The sequence below is a fragment of the Mastomys coucha genome, unplaced genomic scaffold (genome assembly GCF_008632895.1).
Source record: "Mastomys coucha isolate ucsf_1 unplaced genomic scaffold, UCSF_Mcou_1 pScaffold22, whole genome shotgun sequence".
Taxonomy (NCBI): domain Eukaryota; kingdom Metazoa; phylum Chordata; class Mammalia; order Rodentia; family Muridae; genus Mastomys; species Mastomys coucha.
Genome location: NW_022196905.1, coordinates 193,794,478 through 193,803,877, shown reverse-complemented (window position 1 = coordinate 193,803,877; position 9,400 = coordinate 193,794,478). Strand labels below are relative to the sequence as shown.

Below are 9,400 nucleotides of genomic sequence, written 5' to 3'. Positions count from 1 at the left end.
TCTTCTTTCTTTGTCTGAAGCTCTGCGTGGAATTTTGGAACTTGAATTCACAAACTTTGCCAGACACACCAAGTCATCCATTTTCTCAGGGTTCATATGGGAATATGTGGATAATATATCGGCAAAGGAAAAAACATTCTCTCTGTCTCTCTGTCTCTCTATCTCTCTGTCTTCAGGTAAATGAAATAGGTCTGTGGTTTCCTAAGTCTGCCAAATCACTGAGTGTTTTAGAGTTAGCATCAGATTTTACAAACAGTAAATATGAGTTTGCATCCTGGAATCTTGTTTGGTGTTCCTTTATGACATTGACCAGTTATCACCTGAAAAGGAAAGAGCTGCTCCTGGACCCTGCACTTCTGACCGAGGGAAGGTGAAAAACACTCACAGAGGGAACATGGCTCTCTGGTTGTTATTTATTGCATCTCATCGACTGCATATTTGGAGTACTTCAGGTTTCTGTAATTGCTTCTTCTTTGAGGTGTTCTTTTACTTGTCAGCAGCTTCTGTCCTTGGGCCACATTGTCACTTTATGGTTTTCTTTAGTCTGGAATTGATAACATCAGCATATGTCCGCTGGTTCATGCAGTAATGATGTATTGCCAGGTACATTATTACCTCCGTAGATTGATGTGGTTGAAAACACTTAGCACTGGGGAGAGTCATACACAGTAGAATCCATGGATGAAAGTTGAAAACATTGATATGTTATTGATTCTTGGTGTTTAAGGGTAGATTTATTTTGGTAGGATCAGGAGGAGGCGTTTTATCAAATGTTCCCCCACCACTCTGATAAGGAGGGAGTCATTTCTCAGTGAAGGGCTGTCAGTAAGTGTTCCATGAAGTTCTAAACAAGGGCAATCACATCTTCAAGCTACATGAACTAGTGGCATCCCTAGAGAGTACCTATCTCAATATATGGATAGGGAAAAAAAAAATTCACTGGCTTGCTTACTTTGAATTTCCTGCAGCCCTAATGACTCTTCTTAGTAACAAACAATCCAAGGTCACTGGCAGACAGCTGCTGGGATCTGAATTTAGTAATACAAATTAGTAAACTCAACAGAATCTCATATTCCAATATGACTTTAATTTTAAAAAGTGCACTCCTAACCTATTTCTCTTCATTTTTTTTTAATTATGTCTTTTGAAGACTAACTGTTTTTAGTATTAATGACTTCTAAATTATTTTGTTTTCTTCTTTGGATCAAAAGTTTTATAAAAACTTTAAGACGTTTCCTGTTACAAGGTCACTTGTTACATTTTATTTGTGTACGCTTACTACCGTAGCACGTTGAGGATACTGACCCGCTGTGAGTTTAGTCTGAGTAGAGTGCAAGGCCAGAGTTTTGGTGCTTACTGTTCGTACGTTTATATCCGATCTGTTGTGATGATTACCTTTTCTCTCGTACATTTCTTTTCAATGTTATTGAGAAAAGTTTACCTCATATGTGTATTTCTGAGCTCATCATATTCTTTAATGAATCCAGGCATCCATTTTCATCAATAATACAGTATCTTAAAGTAGTTTTAAAGTAAGTTCAGATATGGTAGATGAGTCATCCTGCTTTATTCATTTTATCTCTTTTAGTTATTCTTTGAGAATTTCTTACAATACATCTTGATGGTATTTTTTTCCTTCCTCCAACTGCTTCTAGACCCTCCCACCCCCTCAACCTTGCAAATTTCATGTTCTTTCTCTACAAACAAACAAACAAACAAACCAAAAGTAGAGTTCAATTTGTATTGTCCAACTACTCCTAAGCCTGGGGTCTGCCTGAAATCTGGTGGATAAGTCCAGTCATACTTTATTGAAGATCTTCCCCAGAAGCCATCAATTGGGGACAGCGTTTTCGCTAAGGGTAGGACTTTTCTCCTCTGCATCCTACCACGGGCTCTGTAAATTCCTATGTGTCTCTGTCCCGTAGTGTGTAGAACACACTGTGTCCTTGATGTCATCTACCAGCTCTGGTTCTTACCATTTGTCTGCCCTCCACCTCCACAGAGACCCCTGAGCCTTGAGGTGAAGGATGTGGTGAAGGTAGCCCTTATAGGGCTGAGCCCTCTAATGTCTCTTTCTCTCTATTTGTGTCTAGTTGTGGGTCTCTGTGTTAGTTACCATCTCCGAGAAGGAACCTCTGAGTAGGGCTGAGTGATACATTCATCTATGGGTACAGCGGCATGTCATCAAGAGGCATTTTATTGCTGTGTTCATGGAACAAAATAGTAGTAGTAGGTTTCCTCTAGGGTCCATTACCTGTTTAGTCTCAGGTTTTTGGCTTCATTAACAATGCCAGGGATGGGTTCTGTCTCATAGAATGGGTTTTAAATAAAAGGAAAAAAAATCTTTGGTTGCTCGTGTAACATTCCTGCCACTCTTGCTCCAGTGGACATATGTTACAGTCTCATCATTTTGCAGCTCTCAGGGATCATAGCTGGGTAAGATTCATAGTTACTTTCCTTCTCCAGTTATGTGCATAACAACTTCCCAGCTGGATTTCATATTCTATGCCCTAAGCATGTGATATCTTCTTTAACAGGGTCTTAGTGTCAAGTTTGGTGATAGCCTGTAATGTCTGGGGAGGGAATCTATAGGATGCGTTTTCCCAATGACTCAAAGGATGTACTCCATTCCTGGTACTCGGGAGGTTTATTTGGTAGCTCAATGATGTATTATTTGGGTATGGTCTCCTCCCTAATATGGTAGGTCTGTATCAAATTTATATATGTATACCGTAGGAAGCTTGGATATGCATATTTTAGGAAGCTTCAAGATTATTTTTGCTGTTTTATTTTTTTATGGTTTTCCAAATTTTAGGCTCAGCGTTTTAACTGCTACAAAATTCTGATGAAGGATACTTGAGGGTTTGATATAGCTTACCCTGAAACTGTATACCGTTAGGTGATCATTGTTAGGTTAACAATGCTGTGCCCCGCTGTATTAACACAGAGCACGTTTTATTTCTTTTATCTGTGTTCTTAGTGTCCAGCTTCAGGCATATTGCATATTTCTAGGTATGTTGATGATTTAGCTGGGACTTGTTGCTCTAGCAAGCACTGTGACCAAGTCACCTTAGGGAAGAAAAAGGGTTGTTTTAGTTTACCTTTCCAGGCCACGGTTTGTTATTGAGGGAAGCTGGGCAGTCATTCCATCAGGGACTGAAACAAACAACATGAAGAAACACTGCTTACCGGCTTGTACTTAGCCAGCTTTCTTATATAGCCTGAAAGGGCTGGGATGTCTTATAAAAATCAGTCATCAAGACCACGCCCCAGAGACGTGCTCACAAACCAGCCCGACCCAGCCAAGTCCTCAGCTGGCCTCTTCCTCATAGATGACCCTAGGCTGTGTCAGGCTGGCAGTGAAGGCTGTCCAGAACAGTTGATGATTTGTAGTATTACAAAGGGTCATTTTTTTATTTTTAAATTTGAATTTTCAGTTCATCTCTAGTAAAAGGTTTGACTGTATCTTGGCCTTGTATCCTGCAACTTTGCTGACCTCAACTATTCTAGCTTTCTTAGTTACGTATTTTGGTATATATAGGGGGTGTTGTTTTGAGATAGACAATCTGGGCAAACAGTGATGGCATCTGTGAACTGCGGCACTTTCACATCTTCCTCCCCAAACATATTTTCTTTTTTCTAGAGCGCCCTACTTAGGAATCTGTGATACGGAGTTAGACTGTGAGCTAGCGTGCCCTTATTCTCTCTTTGCCGTTTGACTTATTTTTATTTTCTCCTGCACCAAGTACTACCTTTCTTGTTTGTATGGTATATGGCATCTGCACATCGCTGCACTAGTGAAACGTTGAACATGGCTGCCCTGCAGCACTACGCAGGTCCCTTGCTGACCTGATGGACAAGAAGCACTTTTGTCCCTCGCGGGACCTCCCCAGAATCCCTAGTCCTCTGTTGAGCATCCTTCTGCAGTGCTGCTGCAGCAACACTAATACAGTCAGCAGTCAGCTGGATGGAAAATCCTTGTTCTTTCCATAATGCTCCCTTGCGTTCCTCAGTCAGTGCCAGGAGAATACGGACTTTGGCTCACCTTCCTTTGCTCTTCTATACCAGGGGCCCACAAAATAGCTGACTCAGCAAAATTCCGAAGCAGGTCTGTTCTAAGTAATAGGATTTGTTCTAGGCGATACTGCTTTGTTGTGGCCCTCCAGGAGCCCTTATCTGTATGTTCAGGTCTTTCATTGCCCCCTTGAGATGGGAATAGAAAAGAGTGTGTTAGGGCATACTTAGGGCTGATTTTTTTTTTTTTTTTTTGCATTTCACATACATGGTGAATTATACCGACTGATTCTTATCATAATCTCATCAAACCCCCTACTTCATTGTGATAGTTTATCTTTTCTGTATATTGCTACATTTCTTTTATTCAGCATGTTTTTATGTGCTTTCATGAGAGATGTTGGCCTAAAGTTGTATATTCTCATATATTTCTGTTTAATTCTGGTATTAAGATAATACTGTCTTCTGAGGAATTGTTAATTTTTCTGTCCTATCTCATTTTTATATAGATTTGTATCAATATACTATTAACTCACTCACTGTGGTTGGAGGCCTTGGAAGAAAGGAAAAGGCAGATCAGATAACATAAAAAATGTAACAGTCAATAGGATGATTAATATTGACTATCAATTTACAGGATGTGGACTCCCCTAGAAGGTGAGCCTCTGGGCTTCCCTGTGAACATTATCTGGATTAGGTTAGCCGCTAGCCACACCTGTAGAGGAGTATCTTGATGAAGTTAATGGAAGTATGAAAACTCAGCTCAAAGAGCAGCAACTTGTGTACTGGGCTGCATAAAAGGGGGAATATAGTTGAACAGACTACAGATGGCTTCCTTCTTCCTTAGAGCAGAAGCAATATGGCCAGATTTTTCAAGCCCTGACTGCCTCTATAGGGATCTCTCTCTATATATATCCCTAGATCCTCTATAAAAGTATATGCTGTCTCTATATGTCTTGGTAGGGATATATACTGCCTTGAAAACCATAATACATATACATATATATACATATATGTATATGTATATATACACATATATGGCAATATACAATATATATATATTGCCATGATAATAATATATATGTATACTACCTTGAACTTTAAGCTAAGACAAACCTTCTTCTTTCTTAGATTATTTTGTCAGGGTTTCTGATCATGACAACATAAAAATTAGCAAAGTCAGAGAAGACTTGTACAGATTTAATGAAGGTTTGGGATAAGTCAGATGGTCTAAAGCAAATACTTGTAACTGTAACCCAAAGAAAAAACCAGACATTTTTTCAGAGTTAAATACCTGAGACTTTTCCTTAGCAAACCTGATATGGTAGAAGTTCAAAGAACCTCAAATGAAAACAAATATCCCTCACACATACCTAGTCATTGTGCTAAGAAGCACAGATGAAGACAAATCCTGGAAACAACTAGATTGAAAGAGACATATGTAGAAACAAAGTTGAAAAGTACATTGGGCTTTTCATCAGAAACTCTGCAAGACAGAGACAGCAGGGAAGCCGCTAAATTGCCAGAACAATAAACCTCTCAACTGAGAATTCTAAACTTACCAAAAGTATGTATTGAGAATCAAGAGGACAATAAAGGAAACAAATAAAGAAAGCCAGGAAAATCCAACCTAGCAGTGTAAAGAGAAGTCTGTCTGTCTGTCTTGCACACGGAATAAATAGCCAGTAATATTTGACTCTGCAGGAAGAAAGAGCAGTAGCCGTGGAAAACAACAGCAGATAGATTTTTTTTTTTCTAAATCAATACCTTTTGCTTTGTTACATTTCTATCATTCTCTGTTTAAGGTCATTTGCTAGTGTATCTGTTAATCTGTTCCTTGAAGAGCTTATCTGTCATATTTTTTAGTTAAATATTAAATTTTTTCATCTGTTCATGAGTCTTAGTACTAGGTCTCTTAATATATCAACCATTAATATCAATGAGTAATTATATAATGTAAAATTACTATAATTAGCATTTTAAGTATCATATTTTAATTAAAATTAGTTTTCTATCACCTATTTCAGTTGATATTCTCTTATTTGTTAATCTCATAATATATATATAAGATATATACACTCAGGATATATATCTTATATATATAAATAATCTTACATGTCATTTCTGGAATAGCCATACATAAGTTCTTCGAAATGGTAATGGCTTTTCTGTTGAGTCTGTAGAGTTGTGGAACTGAGTGAATCTGTAAGAAGTTGTTGTTTGGTTTGGTAGTTGTAATTGCTTATCATTGGTTTAATGACATCAGAACTCCAGTTCCTTGAAGATCTGCTGCAAGGACGACATGAGGAAGGTACAGGGTCCCCCCCAATGGTCATCCACCAAGGAGCTGTACTTCTGGTGCTTATGGCTGAGCAAGCACCTCCCTTCTAGGTCTTTTTACCAAAGGGTGCCTTGAGGTGCAGTGGGGCTGGTCCTCGCAATCAGTAAGGATGTCTACAACCTCCCACTCCGCCACCCCACCCCACCTCACCCCGCGAGCCCCCTCCATGCTGCTTCTCATATTGCTCTCAAAAACTGAGGCCAATGGTAAAAGGGGGATAGAATGAGAATGGCCGAGGTGGGGTTGCTAGGTGGAGAGAGTGACAGTCCCTGCCTGCTACTGACCCAGCCCATCTGGCCAGCTTACACCCTGGGGAAAAATGCTGCTCTCCCCTCTGTATGGGGAGGCTACTCTGGGCTAAGCAGTAGTTGCAGGCTGTGAAATAGGCTCTGACAACGAAAGGGTCCTTTGTGATGTCCCTTTAGGCTCTGTCCCTGGAGACCCCGTGACCCCTGTCTGCCAGACTCAGTGACACCGAGCTCCAGATTACTGCTGCACTCTATGAGACTCCTGCGCCATGATGGCAAACAATTACCGTTGTAGGTCAAATGCATCCTTCAAAGAAATGAATGAAGTGTATTACAGGCTGGCTTTGCACTCGCATCCCAACAGGAACCTGCCAAACAGGGGACACTGAAAAAATTCAAGCTACTATCTGAGGTCTACAAGGCCCTGTCATGCCCTAAAAAAGAGATTTATGGTCCTAAAAAAGAGATTATGGACCCTGATGTCAATGTCAGTCTTTCATGTTTGATCTGTAAACAACAAAAAGAGTAAATGGTTGCAAGATTATAAAAACAAAACAAAATCAAAGAAAAAAGAAAAACAAAAACAAAACAAAAAAAAAACTTTGTGGAAAATAGCCAGGAGAGGTACGGAAGAAGGGACAGAAGCTCTGGCCATGGGCCAATGGTGGTAAGTGAAGAGGAGCTCCTGAATCAAAGTAAACAGATAAGAGACACTCAGCCCAGCCCGGGCCAGCCATGAGGGGCCACAGTTAGTGATTAAAGGTAATAAATATGGCAATTGAGTTCACGTAGACATTTCTCCCATCCTTAGAGGTAGGGTGTGGCTGCCACGACTCAGTCTACCCAGTTCCCTCCAGGACATTGGTCAAGTACTACCAATTGGTGTAGGTGCAGTCAAATGCTTCCCAAGAAATTAATGAAGCCTATTTCAAGTTGGCATTGTGCTGGTACTACAAGGAGATCTCTCTCCCCAAAAACAAACAAACAAACAAACAAACAAACAAAAAACCGAGGATGCTAGACATTCAGACAGGTGTCAGCGGCTGGTGCTAAAAAGTGATCAGTGTATGACTGAGGTCTATGAGAGGGCTGGAAGTAGCCAAGGCTTGTCCCCTGATGTACTTTTCAGTCTTTGGTAAGTTCTAGACATACATGAAGGGCTTCTTGTCCTCCAATAACCTGGGTGTGTCAGGGACTAGCCTCACTGCCCTCTTTTCCACTTGCTCTTGTGTGTTGAACTAGTCTTTATTCCAACTAGATGTTTTAGCTTTCATCTGGTCCTTCAGTTTGCTGTACACCTCCAGGACTGGGAAACACAGCATTGTGTGGTTTTACTGATGTGAATTCAGAGAGGCTAAGCTACTTGTTCAAGGCTGCAGAGCAAGGAAGAGGGGAGTCTTGTCTGTCTGTTGCACAGGCAGACTGCAACCCTAAGTAGCAATACTGTAGGGATCTAGGGAGGCCCTGAGAACCTCTAAGGAGGAAATAAAGTAAGTCCATATAGGGGGTTTTTTCTTGGTATAGGGGATTTTAAGGACTAAAGGGAGGTTTTTTTCTGGCAGAGCTAAAGGAGAGGCCAGCTAGGGACTCAGGATTTTTGCTCACAATTCTCTGTTATTTAAATTACAAAAAAGATGGCAGATGTTCTGGACACATCAAAGAATTAGGATGTTTGCAAAGTAAAAAGACCCTTTCCAGATAGATGCAGAAGTCCCACTTCTTAGTGAACCATTATTCTGCTTGGCTGTGTATCTTCCTGGATGGCATTCTACTTCTATATTTGTGTGTATGTGTGATGCTGAGGGTACTGTGTGACAAAAGTTTTCTGGGGAGACATAACACACGTCTATTCACTAAGAATTTCAAACCAGAGCCAAGGATGGTTGCCACCAAAGTCCAGTTGGTGAGCCGTTGAGCTGTGCTGGGGTTCTTCATGGAATGTGATGAGGTTGACTTACAGGAGCAGAAATGACTCAAAGACAGCCGCATCAGCAAGGCCCACCCCAGCCTGGATGACACCTCACAAAAGCTGGCAACCTGGAGCACACTGCACAGCCTGCAGACAGCTCGGCAGGTCGGAGAGTGGCCTTTTCAAGGACTTCAGTTGGTTGAAACCTTTTCCAGGCAGCTCTGCTGCAGCTTTTTGCTTCTTCCAGGCAGCTGGTCTGCTCTCAGAGTCTTCTTCGCTGCCTGCCTGGCTTTGCCTCTCCAAGAGGGACTCTCAGCTTGTATAGTTTACTCTGGCAGGGAGGAGCCTAGTGAATCTGGTCAGTTTCAGGGACTTCATGACTATATTTTGAATTATTTACCTTAAGGAGCTTCCCTGAAGGATGCAATATTTCAGTCTCAGAGTTGGACTGGGGAACTTCCCACATGGTAGGGAAGCACTCCCCTTTTACATTCCAAGCCTGCACACAGATATTTTCACTTTTTTTCAAATCTAAGTTATATTTTGGATCTTTTATACACATATAAAGTGCATATTTAACTAACAGTGTATCTATGGGTGGTTTGTTGGTACTTTGAGACAGGGTATCAAAATCTCAGGCTGGGTTCAAGCATAGAATGCTTTCTAGTACAGGATGGCCTTGAATGCCTGACTCTCCTGCCTCCATCCCCCTGCTCACTGGGCTTTGATTGCACCACCTCGACTGGTTTACTGTACATGATTTAGAAATGAAAACATTGTCATAACTGGGCCTGCTGGTGGACATATGTGATCCCAGTCACTCAAGAGGCTGACCCACAGGGAATCAAAAGTCCCAAGAGAAGCCAAACAATTCAATGGGATCTTGTC

General features: G+C 41.0%; 1 protein-coding gene across 1 annotated transcript in view; it reads left to right on the top strand.

Annotated features, from left to right (window-relative positions):
* Neil3 (nei like DNA glycosylase 3) overlaps positions 1 to 9,400 on the top strand; it is a 50,468-nt gene that overhangs the window by 14,497 nt on the left and 26,571 nt on the right. The window lies entirely within an intron of this gene.